Source organism: Aquarana catesbeiana, linkage group LG12 (genome assembly GCF_042186555.1).
Source record: "Aquarana catesbeiana isolate 2022-GZ linkage group LG12, ASM4218655v1, whole genome shotgun sequence".
Taxonomy (NCBI): Eukaryota; Metazoa; Chordata; class Amphibia; order Anura; family Ranidae; genus Aquarana; species Aquarana catesbeiana.
The window spans coordinates 137,405,599-137,422,345 of record NC_133335.1 but is presented as its reverse complement, the minus strand read 5'-3'; the positions used below and the strand labels follow the sequence as shown (position 1 = coordinate 137,422,345).

General features: G+C 43.3%; 1 protein-coding gene and 1 pseudogene across 2 annotated transcripts in view; one reads left to right on the top strand and one right to left on the bottom strand.

The window, feature by feature from the left end:
* Positions 1 to 16,747, bottom strand: part of IFI35 (interferon induced protein 35) — a 216,155-nt gene that overhangs the window by 101,381 nt on the left and 98,027 nt on the right. The gene's annotated exons all lie outside the window — the stretch shown is intronic.
* On the top strand, positions 850 to 10,261 carry LOC141114574 (catenin alpha-1 pseudogene; annotated as a pseudogene).

The window sequence follows — 16,747 nt, the reverse complement described above, 5'->3', positions numbered from 1 at the left end:
ATATCATGTAATTTATTGAAAACTCATAAAAGTTCATGCACTTACATTTAAAAGCAGCTGGGGGGTAAAACATCTACGAGCGCCAAGCTCGTCACATCCAGCTAGTGTGTGGCAGCGTCCCGTGCTCCTAAGCACATTTCCAGCCTTTTCAATTTTATTTCATTTAATTTTCAATTTTGGTTTGATCACGGTCAATTCTTTATACATCATTTAGTGACATTTGTTTGTGCGTACATTTTATTTATCTATTTGCATTTGTAAGTACGCTCTTACATGATTTATTCACATTTTCAGGTTATTTGATATTTATTGATTTAGTCTAGCTCCCCCCCCCCCCCTTTCTATCACAGCGCAGCCACCACCCTCTTAGTCTATAGCAAAAAATATAGTTTCTTTTTCAAAATTGTTGGTCTTTTTTTGTTTATAGCTCAAAAAATAAAAACCACAGAGGTGATCAAACACCAGCAAAAGAAAGCTCTATTTGTGGGAAAAAAGGGTCAATTGTGTTTGGCTGCAATGTCGCACGACCGCGCAATTGTCAGTTAAATCAACACAGTGCTGTATAGCAAAAAATGCTCTGGTCAGGACAGGAAGAGGATAAATTCTTCCGGGGCTGAAGTGGTTAAACCCACAAGTTCTGTTTTTTTACCACTACTATTCCTTTATACTTGCCTTTGGAATTTAGAAATGCAGCAATTTAGAAACTAGATCAATAGTTTAGCACTATAAAACACGTTTTGATAGATAATGAGTGCATTTTACATACAACTATGTAGATCAGACCAAAATGAGGGACTTTGTTCAAAATCAGGGACAGTTGGGAGCTATGGGTTAAGCAGTGGGGCAGGGCAGGGATGACTGATGAGATGGTAGGGGAAGGGATGACGGAAGTTATAGGTGCAGCAGGGAACGAAGGACTGACGAGGTGGGTGAGGCACTGGGGGCAGGGCAGGGATGATTGATGAGATGGTAGGGGAAGGGAGGACGGAAGTTATAGGTGCAGCAGGGAACGAAGGACTGACGAGGTGGGTGAGGCATTGGGTTGAAGGGGGGTCGAGCGCACTAGGTGAGCCGGAAGTGACATCACACCGATACCCTGAGATAATAGAGGCAATAGGGAGGTGCAGCTCCGCATCCTTCATCTTCCGGCTGGTTTGTCCCGGACCGAGTCATTCATTTCCTATCCACCGTCACCGCTGTACATCGCTCATCCCGGGACCTCACCATGAGCCTTAATACGGCGAACATGAACTGGAACCCGAAGAGTCTGGAGATCCGGACTTTGGCCGTGGAGCGCCTGCTGGAACCGCTGGTCAGTCAGGTCACCACTCTGGTGAATAGCAGTAACAAAGGGCCGTCCGCTAAGAAGAAGGGCCGCTCGAAGAAGGCGCGGGTGCTGGCCGCCTCGGTGGAGCAGGCCACCCAGAACTTTCTGGAGAAGGGGGACAAGATCGCCAAGGAGAGCCAGTTCCTGCGGGACGAGCTGGCCGCCGCTGTGGACGAGGTACGCAGCCAGGGCGAGCAGATGAGAGCGGCCTCCGGGGACTTTGCCGATGATCCGTGCTCCTCGGTGAAGAGGGGGAATGTGGTCCGGGCGGCCCGCAGCCTCCTATCAGCCGTCACCAGACTTCTGATCCTGGCCGACATGGCCGATGTGTTCAAACTGCTGGTGCAGCTGAAGGTGGTGGAGGACGGAGTACTGAGGCTGAGGAATGCCGGCACCGAGCAGGATCTGGGCATCCAGTACAAAGCGCTGAACGCTGAGCTGGGGAAGTTACTGGCGATGAGTGCTAATAGACAACAGGAGCTGAAGGACGTCGGCCACCGGGATCAGATGGCTGCCGCCAGAGGAATCCTGCTGAAGAATATCCCCATCCTCTACTCCGCCTCCCAGGCCTGTCTGCAGCATCCCGATGTAGCGGCCTACAGGGCCAACAGGGATTTGGTGTACAAGCAGCTGCAGCAAGCCATCACTGCCATCAACAATGCAGCCCAGGCCACTCCATCCGAAGAAGCAACACCACAGGGAGGGGAGCTTGCTGTGGCCCTGAATAACTTTGATAAACAGATAATCATGGATCCCATAGGTTTCACAGAAGAAAAATTCAGGCCGTCTTTGGAGGAGAGACTAGAGAGTATTATTAGTGGGGCGGCCTTGATGGCGGATTCCACCTGCACCCGGGATGACCGCCGAGAGCGCATTGTGGCCGAATGTAATCTGGTAAGACAAGCCTTGCAGGATCTCCTCTCTGAATACATGGCCAATTCTGGGCGTAAGGAAAGGGGTGATGTTCTTAATGCTGCCATAGATAAAATGATCAGAAAGACCAGAGACCTGCGCAAGCAGTTGTGTAAAGCCGTCATGGACCACGTCTCAGACTCTTTCTTAGAGACCAATGTGCCACTCCTGGTTCTGATTGAGGCTGCTAAGAATGGTAACGAAAAGGAAGTCAAAGAGTATGCCCAAGTTTTTCGTGAACACGCAACTAAATTGATCGAAGTGGCAAACTTGGCATGCTCTATCTCTAACAATGAGGACGGGGTTAAAATTGTCCGCGTATCTGCAAACCAGCTGGAGGCGCTATGTCCTCAGGTCATAAATGCAGCTTTGGCCTTAGCAGCCAAGCCTTACAGTAAAGTGGCTTTGGACAATATGGATGTTTTCAAGGAACAGTGGGAAAAGCAAGTTTGTATCCTTACTGAGGCAGTTGATGATATTACTTCCATTGATGACTTTTTGTCTGTCTCGGAAAATCACATCTTAGAAGATGTCAATAAATGTGTTATAGCTCTGCAGGAAAGGGATATCGATGGGCTGGATCGCACCGCAGGAGTCATACGTGGCCGTGCCGCCAGAGTTATGCATGTTGTCATTTCAGAAATGGAAAACTATGAGGCAGGTATTTACACAGAAAAAGTTATGGAAGCTTCTAAACTGTTGTCGGACACTGTTATGCCACGCTTTGCAGAGCAAGTGGAAACTGTAGTTAATGCTCTCATTCGAGATCCTAATCACCCTGTAGATGAAAATGAATTTATTGATGCCTCCAGACTTGTGTATGATGGAATTCGTGACATCAGAAAAGCTGTTTTAATGATCAGAACTCCAGAAGAGCTGGATGATTCTGATTTTGAAGCAGATGACGTTGATGTGAGAAGCCATACCAGCATTCAGACTGAAGATGACCAACTCATTGCAGGGCAGAGTGCTAGAGCAATTATGGCCCAGCTTCCTCAGGAACAAAAGGCAAAGATTGCAGAACAAGTTGCAAGTTTCCAAGAAGAAAAAAGTAAGCTGGATGCTGAAGTATCCAAATGGGATGACAGTGGCAATGACATCATTGTTTTGGCCAAACAGATGTGTATGATCATGATGGAGATGACAGATTTTACTAGAGGAAAGGGTCATCTTAAAAATGCTTCAGATGTCATAGGTGCTGCAAAGAAAATTGCAGAAGCTGGATCACGAATGGACAAATTGGGCCGTGCTATTGCTGACCACTGCCCTGACTCTAGCTGCAAACAAGATCTTTTGGCATACCTGCAGCGCATTGCCTTATACTGTCACCAGTTAAACATCTGCAGCAAAGTTAAAGCAGAAGTTCAAAATCTTGGTGGTGAGTTAGTGGTCTCTGGAGCTGACAGTGCCATGTCACTGATACAAGCTGCTAAGAACTTGATGAATGCTGTGGTTCAAACTGTTAAAGCATCTTATGTGGCTTCTACAAAATATCAAAAGTCCCAAGGAATGGCATCATTAAACTTGCCTGCAGTTTCCTGGAAAATGAAGGCCCCAGAGAAAAAGCCACTTGTCAAGAGAGAAAAGCAAGATGAGACCCAAACTAAAATTAAGCGAGCATCTCAGAAGAAACATGTGAATCCTGTGCAGGCTCTTAGTGAATTTAAAGCCATGGAGAGTATTTGAAAGATGAGCACAGTTCATTCTACTGCTCTTGCATATATTTTAAATAATGCTTTTTTTTTTTTTTTTTTTTTTTTTTTACCAATTTGTACTGCTCTCACAAATATTCTTATTATAAACACTAATATGTTCCTCTGCCAGCATGTTACATGAACCTGTGAGGATAGAAATATGGATTTTGCTATTCCTGGCTTGTTTTTAAAACCTGTTTTGATTCGGGCATCCTGATTTTTGGTTTTATGGTCAAGTATGTTACTGAGCTGGACAAGCATGTAGCTAATGAAGTCTAAACTCCTGTTCTGCAGATTTATTTCAGGTTGGTAACTCACTAGTTCGTAAAGCCACAGTTGGGGTGATAATTGGCAATCCCACCTTCCACATTTCTACCCTTACAGGTTCCATCTAATTTGGCCTGCATCCTAGTTATGCCACATATTCCTTTTTTTTAATATCCTTAATAAATATATATTTGATATTGCTAGACAGATCTGAGTACTTTTAGAGAGCTAAGATAGCTTTGCGTTCAACTTTGAAGCAAAGCTGTTGTTGCAAAAGTGTCAGTGCCCTAACATAGCAGGCACTTCAGGTATCTTGATACAGCCCTGAAATCTGGGGGGTTTCCTTATTAATGGCAAGTTTTGAGTTGCAGGTGTAAGGCCTTAATTTTATTTAATTTTTTTTAAACTTGGAAGCTGGTTGTAATTTTTATATCGGAGTGCTTTGTGTTGTGGGGCTAGCAACTAGGCTAATGTTACCTGGAAACCTTTTATGCAACCACAGTTTTTGCTTTTTGGGGCTGATTTCAGCTAAAAATCTTTCCTCAAAAAATTCCATTCTGGACTACCCAGTCTTGGATGTTCCCTTTTTTTAAAACTGCATGCATTGTTTTACTTGTATACCAGAGAAAACAAATGTATTTAACTTGAACTCTTTTTAAACCAAGAGTAATCAAATCTTCAATGCTTAAAGCTAAATGCAGTTATGTACTGCACATAACAAGCATAGATCTTAAAATATTATCTTATATGCTTAGCAGAGCCATGTATCTTAGGCTTGCTAATGTTATTTTTATTGTTCCCTCTTGGTTCTGCACAGCATGATATATTCATAAAACATGTACCTGTTCTCACATCTATAGCAGCAATTACTTTCTGCCAAATTAATTTTCAACTCACATGCATTTGGTTATAATCACTTTATCAAGATATGCTATAGTGATGTCACCAATTTACTGTGAATTGATAGATACAATTAATCTGTGTACTATATTGGTAACAAGATTTTAATAATGTAGGTTACAATTATTATATTTTTAATTAACGCTGCATTTGTGATAATATTGATGCTGTAAAGCAGGACAGTGAGAAACGTAAAGTAGAATTCCAGCCTCAACCTAACCACTCTTAAAAATGTCCCCTCCACCTTTCTAACACCTATGCTGATTAACCTGTTGTAAAGATGTGTATACCAGTTCTCAGCCTTCTCTGGTCACATGATTGGCTCTTGTCAGGCAGCTGCAGGGGGAAGGAGAGAGCACTCGACAACAGCTAGAATGTCTAGGAGAGGTGACATCACCCATAGGCTCCCATGTCCCAGCTGTTGTTGGCGCTCCCTTCTCTTCCCTGCAGTCACTGCCAGCTGATGCAGGGAAGCTGGATCATGTGACCAGCGCAAACTAAAATGGGTATGTTTATGCATCTTTTTTACAGGTTAGTCAGCATAGGTGTTAGGGTGTTTAGGATGGAACTCTGCTTTAAGAATGTGTTCATTATTTTAATTCATTAAAGTGGAACATCTAGTAAAAATTCTTTGTTGTAGTTACAATAGGTGTTAGAACCTCTTAGGTTGCTGTTGCTGCTCATATTGTCTAAAATGGGTGTTGTTTGTTTGTCCAAGAGATGTAACTAAAAGTAAGGGGGGATACCTTTTACAGCTGCCATTGAAACAGGTGTCCCTATTGTGATATTTTTTCCTTACTGTCTGTTCCACTGTCTGCTGTAAAATTCTAGATTTCACTTTACTTTTCCTACTCCTTTGAAATCAACAAATCCAGCAATAGCAGCCTAATGAGGATCTAAACATTTGCCATTCAAAACTATAAAAATATTTGCCTGGAGTTATATTTTTAACTAGTATAGAATTTAGAACAGTAATCGACAACACTGGAGAGTTGGAGATCTTCATAAACAACATAGAAGAGATTAAAGATTTGCAGGGTTTAGTAAACTCCCTTTTTTATTTTTATTTTTTCTTCTTCTTCATGGAGATAACCTAACAACAAGGCCCCATTAAAAGTAGTTTGAAGTATCAGGGTCAGTAGTAAGTAGCCCATAGTGCAGGAGTAGGTATGTAACGCAGAGTGCAGGGGTCAGAAAAATACTCAGGGCAGTAGTAGGTAACTTGGAGGTCAGGTGCATGAGACAGGTGTAAGTAACAAATCTCCTCCTACCGCTATAAAATTCAGTCACCAAACCTCCGATGTAGTGTTGCCTGGCAAAATGAGGGAAGTTGTCCCAGGTGTCCTCTGGACTGTCATGACACATCAAAGCCCTCCTGGTGTCAGGGGCTGGTACCCCATTGGGGTCACAGTCTACCCATCATATGCATGTAATTGATAGGTCATAGGGTCAGTTTTTCTTCCTGTAATAATTTGGCTATAATGTGTTTTGAATAGATCTGGTATTACACTGCTTTCACACTTCCCACATGTTAACACACAAACACTGCGGTCACCGTGCACACATAGCAACATGCATACACTGCTTTCACAGCGCCCTTGTGGCACAAACATTTCAACAAATTCACACAAATTGGGAACTGAGTAAATGTGAGGATCATGTACAAGCACAACAGCGACAATAAGGCCATGAATATATTTTACTTCACAAACATAGAATATGGCTTCAGCCAGAAAAGTGTTACCATTTAAGTGTCTTCATTTGATTTGGTTTTTGTGTAGACAGAATGCATTATTGACACTGCATTGTTTTCAGTAAATTTAGGAAACTTAAAGGATTAGGCCCCTTTCACCCGAGCGGATACAAGTGGGCCATCCATTGACTGTTATGTGCAGGCGTATGTGAGCGAATATGTGTCCGCTGACACCCGCCTGCCATAAGATCCGCTGAAAACAGATGGATGGCGATGCGTTTGCCATCCGCCGATCGGCGCGGATTAAATTATCTGCTCTCCGCATAGAAAACAGCGGGGCTTTGACAGGTACGTCTCTGCACAGTGAGCGGAGACAGACCTGTGATCTGCCTGCTCAGCGGGGATCAATGGAGCGATCCCCTGCTGAGCCAGTGGATTCCGTCCAATGAATCCGCCCCATGCTGAAAGGGGCTTTAGTATACCGAATATGTAGATGCTGGAGAGATAAAAAGGGTTGTAAAGGCTGAAGGTTTTTTTATCATAATATGCATTAAGAGAAAAAAGCCTGTGTGTAGCAGCCCCCCAATGCGTACCTGAGTCCCATCTCTAGCCAGCGTGGTACACGACCGCCTTGGCCATCTGGGACTCCCCTCCTGATTGACAGCAGCAGCGCCATTGGGTCCCACTGCTGTCAAAGTCAGCCAATCAGGAAAGAGGGGGCGGGGCAGAACCAGAGCTCCGAGTCTGAATGGACACAGAGCTGCAACTCGGCTCGGTTGCCCCCATAGTAAGCTGCTTGCTATGGGAGCACTCGACAGGAGGGAGTGGCCAGGAGCACCGAAGAAGAGGATTCAGGCTGCTCTGTGCAAAACCATTTCATAGGGGAGGCAAGTATAACATGTTTGTTTTTATTAGAAAAAAAACGACAAACCTTTAGTGCCGGTTCACACAGGGGCGGCACGACTTGCAGGTCGCCTCAGCGAGGCGACCTGCAAACGACTTCTGAGGCGACTTGCAAAACGACTTCTGTATAGAAGTCTATGCAAGTCGCCCCAAGTCGCCCCCAAAGTAGTACAGGAACCTTTTTCTAAGTCGGAGCGACTTGCGTCGCTCCTATTAGAACGGTTCCGTAGCACAGAACGGGAGGCGACTTGTCAGGCGACTAGGTCGCCTGACAAGTCGCCCCTATGTGAACCGAGCCATAGTATCACTACAGCCTCACAATTTGTATCTCTCAGGGACCCTGCTGTGATTCCTCTGCTCGAGTTCCTGTTTCTACATGCCAGCAGTGGCCATTATGAAGGTTCTTACTCTGTTGAATCATTTATTTTATATTCTGAAGAATACACTGTTGGTAGCTGGAACACGCCCAGTTGGTCGGGGACAATATGGCAGTGAGATCTTGGTACTAAAGTATGCAATCAACATATAAATCAGGGGACTTTACAGGCTCCACATACAGCCAACATGTTGGTGGACTGGCTCTTATAAGATGTTTTTTTAAAAGAGAACAAGACTGCATGTTTTATTTTCCATGGACTGAATTTAGCTGATTGAAAAGGAGTTCAATTGTGCGTTAAGGATACCAATAATTTGATTTTACATGGTGAAATCATTTGATTGCCCTTTGCTTAGAATAAAGTAGGATTTTTAATATAATGTTTGGGTGTCCATTCAGAATGAGTTTTTTTTTTTTAACATCTAGAGCAATGCAAGGAGCTGAGCTTCCATTTGTGTTTCTCAGGAGTACAGCCTCCATATATTTCTCTGAAAAATCTACTAGGAGTTAGTAATAGTGTCACCAAGGTTACTCTTTAGGCTAGGTTCACACCATTGCAAATTGGATGCGGGAAACCCTCATCCAATTCGCAATAGTAGGAGGTTTTGACTGGTTCTCTATGGAGCCGGTTCACATATCTCCGCTGCAACTCTGGTGCAAATTGCACAGGAGCCCTGTGCGCTTTTGGTCCATTTCAGGTCCGAAATCAGTCAGAAATTCGGGCTGGAATGGGGACACACAGGACCCTTGCTGGAAGCCGCATTGGTATTAGGTTTGAACCCAGTCTGAAGGGAATTGTTTTACAACCGATGTAAGCTGGGTCATTTCAAAGATGTTTTTTTAAAGTGGCACAAAGCTCTCTGTAGCAAACTAGATCTATGCATTTTATTTTAGTCCCTGTGCAATAACAGCTGTATATAAAGACCCTGTACTGTGACAAAACCAATCTTTATCGGGGACATCAAGTAATGTTCTTCTGTCTTATTATCAGCCTTGTAATAATAATAGCGAGAAAATTAAAAATGGTTTAGGTAATATAGATATTGCAAAGGGCTATCTTGAACAGGGGACATTGATATTGATTTTTTTTACCTGCACTAAAGGAGTTGTTTCTTTTTTGATACTTCGTGCAAGCAATGAGTTGAGAAAGGCACTGTAGGTATTAAGCCGACCTTACATGTTACATTGTACAATCTTGTTTTAGCTCTACCAACAAGTATGCAGAGAAAGAGAACCTGACTGATACGATTTGAATAGATTAAAGGAGGTAGTTGTATAGTCACAACAGAATCACTGAGTTGCAGCTGACCACCTCCCTAGGAGGGTAGTTTCCTGGCTGAAATGTAGCAAAGCCTCACTAGCTAGCAAAGGGAGCAGTAATCGTCTGACATCTTGCTGATTTAGCCAGTGAGGGAGAGATGCTCTAGGTTAGAAGAATGTAAGTGGTAGTGGAGTGATCCTGTCTCTGGTGAACAGGGTTGCTATTGTCACATGCTCCTTGCAGATTCCATCGTTTACAGCTCTCTCCTGAAGCAGTGAGCGTACATCTTGCTTTTCAGATAGCAGTGTTTAGGGGTTATTTACGAAAGGCAAATCCACTTTGCACCACAAACACTACAAGTGCACTTGCTGTAAATCTGAGGGGAAGCTCTGCTGATTTTATAATCCAATTGTGTGAAAGCTAAAATGCTATTTATTTTCCTTGCATGTCCCCCTCAGATCTACAGCGACTGCACTTTCAAGTGCACTTGTAGTGCAAAGTGTATTTGCCTTTCGTAAATAACCCCCTTTGGGAACTGAATCTCCTGTGCCCAGTATTTGCTGGAATTCAGTTTATCATTTTGTGCTTTAAATGGTCAAGTTTTTTTATGCAGTTTACAATGGTGTTAAATTGACATCTGCAACAGCATCAGCTTTGAATCTTCAAGAACATGAATTTGTTAGACGTGATAGAATGTGTATGCCTCAGCAACCAGTGGAACTACTATTGCTCAGTGCTGGTTATTATTCAACAGTTTACTTAACTTTGAACTTATTTTTATATACAGTTGCTTTACGTTTACCCTGATTGTAGAATTTCAAGTTTGTTTTTTTAAGATATTATGAATTAACTTTTTAAAAATAACTGTATAATATTTTATTTATAATTGTGTTTTTTGAGAATAAAGTTTGATTATGTTGGATTTTGACAGCTGTGCATATTTTCTCTTACTAATCTACTGTATGTTACCCCACTCAAAAGGAGAAAAGATCTCTGGGTAATACTATTTTTAATATGGCATGGCTAAGTGAATGCTCCACCCACTGGATGATTAAAGGGTTAGTTCAACCTTTTCCAAAAAACTGCCTTTGCAGGTAAGACCCCTTTCACGCTCATGCTTTTCAGGCGTTTTTGCGCTAAAAATGGCGCCTCTCAAGCCACCCCAATGCGAAAGCCAGAGTGCTTTCACACTGGGTCGGTGCGCTTGCAGGACAGGAAAAAAAGTCCTGCAAGCAGCATCTTTGAGGTGGTGGAGGAGCGCTGTATACACCACTCCTCCACCACCCGTGACCATCGAAATGAACGGGCAGCGCTGCCAAAGCACCTGCAAATCACTTCGACAGTGCAGCTAGACGGGCGCTATTAACCCTTTCCTCGACCGCTAGTGGCCTAATAGCGCCGTTATAACAGCGTCTTTACCGCAAACTCCCACACTGCCCCAGTGTGAAAGGGGTCTTAAGAAGAGCTTGTAAATAAAAAATGTGTAGCATTGACTAAAGTTGGATAATGTCCGTCCTATAGGTGTAGACCATTTTATGTACCTCCCAGAGATTGCACCATCCCATCCTGCCTCGTTGCTAGGATGTTAAGACCCCTTTCACACTGGGCCGTCGGCGGTAAAGTGCTGATACTTTTAGCTGCGCTTTACCGTCGTTTTTGCTGGGGTTTTCGGCTGCTAGCGGGGCGCTTTTAACCCCCGCCAGTGGCCGAAAAAGGCGTTAAAACTACCCTCAAAGCGCAGTGGCGCTTTGCCGGCGGTTCGGCATCGGTGCCCATTCAGTTCAATGGGCAGGAGCGGTGTATACACCGCTCCTTCACCGTTCCAAGAATGCTGCTTGCTGGAGTTTTTTTTTAACGTCCTGCCAGTGCATCACCTTCAGTGTGAAAGCAGGCTTTCCGCAGGGGAGCCGTTTTTCAGGCGCTTTGCAGGTGCTATTTTTAGCCCAAAAGCACCTGAAAAAGTCTGTGTGAAAGGGGTCTAACAGTCACAGTACTTTATTTTTGGTATCCCTTGGGTACACAGTGCCAATTGGAAGAACGAAGGGCAATACACTTTGGCTGAATATGCAATTATGTCTATTAGCCTGGGTTAAGCAAAGCCTGTGTAATTGATACATCTAGTGGTGATGCCCTCAAAGCCTGTTATGAAAAAACACTATTTCCCAATTAAGTTGTCAATCCTTTAGAAGGGTGTTTTCAATATCTATCCATGGGAGCACTGCTTAAAGCTGAACTCAAGGCCAACTGTTTAATACACAGATGAACTACAGTACATGTATAACAGCTGTTTTACCAGCAAGAGGGTTTTTATTGGTTCCGCACAGCCCTGTTTGGTAGGGCATATGACTCTATATTTCTCTGCTGCAATTTAGTAAGCCGGCCATGAACTGTTCAAATTTCAGCCGGAACCAGCCGAGATTCGAACCATGTATGGGCTGGCTGAATATACTCAGATTGATTGATCAACCAGCCTGCCGCATTTTACATGCAATTGTTAGTAGCAACAATCACTGTGTTCTCCCAGCAGGGGCAGCTCCCCCCGCCAAGAGAACACAATGGCTCTGCAGGAGGGATTTCCCCATCAACACTGACCGTCGATGGGGGGGATTAAGCATTTTTTTTTTTTTTTTACAGGAAAGAAAATCCATTCCATCTATGGTTGGCTTACAGGTCTTGTCCCTCCCCCAGCCTGTGACTGGACAGTTACAGCAGAAGCTGAAGACTCCTGAGCTTCTCTGTTGCTCTGCCCTCTCCTATCATCATGCTACTTTCACTGCAGCACAACTAATTGGCTCATTCTCTCTTCCCTTAAAGGATAAGTATAGCCAAAGCTCGTTTGGCTGTATTTCTCCTATGGATCACAGGAGTGCAATTCATTTTTCACTCACAGAAATTAGTCCAGGCACCACGTCATCACCGACAATGGGAGTCTGGATCCGCCAGGTGCCTGGACTGACACCCCGCTCAACCTCTCAGCAAGTCGCTGAAAGTTTGAGCCAGCTGCTCCCCACCCCTCCACAGCTCAGCGGTCCAGTGAGCGAGGAGGGAGCAGAGCGGAGAGCTGTTGATTGACAGTTAGCAGCTCTCTGCTCGGGGAGCTGTGAGAACCGAGTGATCAGCAGTGTCCGATCGCTCTGTTCTCAGTGTAGAGGCACTGGGGGACAGTTTGATGCTGCATCCACCTAGGAAAGTATAATTTGGGGGGGGGGGGGGATCCTTTACTTCTCTTTTAAGCCTGGTACACTGAGTTTTTTTCCCTTCAACCCAGCGGGTTGAGCAAAGATAAACTGTCAGCTCTGGTCGGAGCCGCTGCACTAACGATCCAACAGTACAGCGATCTCCCCCGCTAAGCTAGCCATTGGCTGCTGGTTTTTCAGCATGGTCGTACAACAGAAGCCAGCCAAATGACCAGCTTCTGTCAGACCATCTGCCATACACACGGCCCGATTGTCGGACAGTTTTTATTGAACCGCCCGATGTCGCCCAGCATTTGACCCATGTGTACGGGGCTTTAGTCTGAGTTCTGCTGTATAAAAACTACGAAAGGCTGATGCCAAGTCAAATTCAGGTAGTGTGTTTTTTAAAATTTTCTTTTAATTTTGTATAGAGTGGGCGAGAGTTAGACCCTCTGTCAAGTGTTATTGTGGTCCGTGATGTTGCTGGGGAAATCCTAACTCGAATTTGCCCCGGTGGCCATCATTACTTTGTCATAAGAGCAATATTTCAAAGGGGACAAATGTTCTGTGATGGCTGTATAAGGGGAATTTCCCTAACCTTAGGTTTAATAAGGTTGCAACTAACTATTATTTTCATAAATCGATTATTTGTCCAATTTATTGTTTTGGTTAATCGGATAAAAACCTTTTAAAAAAAGTTTGCTGTATAATTTAGCTTAAAAAAAGGCAATTTATTGTTGACTATATACAGTGGTAAATATAAATAACCAGCTATATGGTTAGGGACAAAATTATCAAATCCACTCTGAGAATGACAAGATAGCAGAGATGTATTTACTATTAGAGGTTGAATATGGTACATTACAGACTCAGGAGACCTAAAACACTGCTAATTTTCAGATGGGATTGTTTTATAAGATTAGAAAAAGAAAACCTTTGTGAATGAATTGCACAGGAAAGCCCTCATGGACTATAAAGCAGACTATTCTATATAGTAAAAGCATATTTTATCAGTACATCAATATCATAAAAACATTTAAACAATAAAATGCACAGAAAAAGACATTTGCATAAATTTAAATGTGTTAAATCTGGAGTACCCTGCAAAAGCATGGCATAGAGAGAGCTGCTCATACGGAATTTAGGGCTCGCTGCCATTACCATTTGCATTGAAACCTGACATGTTTCGGACTTCAAGGAGTCCTTTAGAGGTTATAAACTGGGTAATACTTCTTCTAAAATACAAATATGTATTATATTAGTGGACGTCATTAGACAGGTCTATAAAGACAAACAGCGTGTCATATGTATCCTTATTATTATTATTATAGTCTATCTGTATTTCATAGACTATTAGACATGCTCATCTGATTTTTCTAAGTATGTATATCAAGATAAACATAAAGTAAATAATAATGGTCTTTGCTGGATGCAATCATGCACAGATGGGTCCACTATTAGGCAGGTAGGAGGAGCAGCACAAAAGGCCGGATTCACAGTCACAAGGACCCAAAAAGGCAAAAAGCTCTAAGAGGCTTCAGTCAATCATGGAGGGGATCCAAAAGTATATGTCATCAACAATACTTGTATGTAAAAACGTAACAAAAGGTGCATTTTTATTTTAAGCCCCGGTTCACATTGATGTAATTTGACATGTCAAATCGCATGCCAAATCAGCGGCTATTGCCCGAAATGGAACCATCTGAAACCGCACAGATGTCTCTGAAAAGGTCGGACTGACATGCGAGAATGAAATCGTGTGAGTTCAGCTGAACTCGCACGATTTCAATCCTTGCAGCAGTGTGAACCACGGCTAAAGGATATAGTATTGAAGAAAAAGGTATTACCTGTGGGTATCATATGGACATCAGACTCCATGCAGCATTCAAGGCCGCATGGATTGCTGATTAAATATCCTCCCTCATGTGGTTGGTAATCCAATCGCCTTGATGGAGATTGATTGCAGCTGGCTTACAGTGCCTGGACAATCGCCTCATCCAGATAGTACTGAGCGGCGTCCATGTTGGGTTCCCCGACGTCATGGCATGTGGTGCGAGCCTGCCCATGGGCGGGATGCCGTCACGCATCACCACACTGCCGACACGCATACGGCCTACTGGTTTGCGTTCCGGATGGATACACATCCTTATCTGATTTTTTTTTTTTTTTTAAGTATGTATAACAGTCTGAAATACAGACCGACTATAATAATAATAAGGATCCATATGACACGCTGTCTAATACGACGTCCACTAATATAATGCATATTTGTATTTTAGAAGACGTATTACCCAGTTTATAACCTCTGAAGAAGGACTCCTTACAGTCCGAAACATGTCGGGTTTCAATGCAAGTGGTCATGGCAGCTAGCTCTAAATTCCATATGGCCAGCTCTCTCTATGCCATGATTTTGAAGGGTACTCAGCTGTAACGCATTTAAATTTATGCAAATGTCTTTTTTCTGTACATTTTATCGTTCAAATGTTTATATGATAGTGTAGTACTAATAAAATATGCTTTTACTATATATATATAAAAGTCTGCTTTATAGACCATGGGGGGTTTCCTGTGCAATTTATGCACTAAGGATTTCAATTCTATGTTTATGGTGGACGCTGCTGTGCTTTAATTTTGTTTTATAATATTATGCATGACAAACTCCCTTTTCATAGACAGGTAGCTCGATACAAGCTACCTGTGCCTGCTGTCACTTATGCTGGCCATACAGGAACACATTTTTCCTTTGAAAATGTACATTTTAAACAACGTTTGATTTTTTTGCGTTTTTTTTGTTCAGAAATTACATTAATTTAAAAATCTGAATGTTAAAAACAAGTGAAATTTCTGAACAACCTACGTCCATTCACTGAATGTACAAAGAATTTTTGTATGAATGTTCTTGTCCAAAAATCGATACGTGTATGACCATAAGAGTAGTAGTAGTCATATGCTTTTTGATATCCCTAACTACAATTTAGTGGAACCAATTGCCTTCAGAAGTCACCTAATTAGTAAATAGAGTCCAACTGTGTGTAATTTTATATCAGTATAAATACATCTGTTCTTTGAAGCCCTCAGAGGATTGTTAGAGAACTTTAGTGAACAAACAGCATCATGAAGGCCAAGGAACACACCAGACAGGTCAGGGATAAAGTTGTGGAGAAGTTTAAATTTAAAGCAGGGTTAAGTCATAAAAAAATCCCAAACTTTGAACATCTAACAGAGCACAGCTGCAAACCTACCAAGACATGGCGGTCTACCTAAACTGACAGGCCGGGCAAGGAGAGCATTAATCAGAGAAGCAGCCAAGAGGCCCATGGTAACTCTGGAGGAGCTGTAGAGATCCACAGCTCAGGTGGTAGAATCTGTCCACAGGATATCTATTAGGCCCCTTTCACACATGAATGTCCCTTTTGACGGGCTCAGCAGGGATCGATTCGTTAATTCCCACTTAGCCGGCGAATGACAGGTCCGTCTCTGCACACTGTGCAGGGACGGACCTGTCAGAGCTTCGCTCTCCTCTATGGGGGATCGGATGAAAACGGACTGCCTGTTTGTTTTAATCCGATCCACCAGACGGATGGAAAATAGGGTTTCCATCCGTCTGGATTCAGCGGATTGGATGTCAGCAGTCCTGTCACCGCTGACATCCATCACTCCATAGACCTGCATGGAGCGTCCGTTCAGGTCTGCCTAATAAACTGACAGGCGGACCTGAACGGCCGCATATGTGAAAGGGGCCTTAGTCATGCACTCCACAAATCTGGCCTTTATGGTAGAGTGGCAAGAAGAAAGCAATTGTTGAAAGAAAGCCATAAGAAGTCCCGTTTGCAGTTTGCGAGAAGCCATGTGGGCGACACAGAACATATGTGGATGAAGGTGCTCTAGTCAGATGAGATCAAAATTTAACTTTTTGGCCTAAAAGCAAAACGCTATGCGTGGTGGAAGACTAAGACTCTACATCACCCTGAAAACACCATCCCCACCGTGAAATGTGGTGGCAGCACCATGTTGTGTGGATGCTTTTCTTCAACAGAGACAGGGAAGCTGGTCAGAGTTGATAGGAAGATGGATGGAGCCAAATACAGGGCAATCTTAGAAGAAAACCTATTAGAGTCTGCAAAAGAATTGAGACTGGGGCAGGGGTTCACTTTCCAGCAGGACAACGACCCTAAACATACAGCCAGAGTTACAATGGAATAATTAAATCAAAGCAAATTCATGTGTTAGAGTGGCCC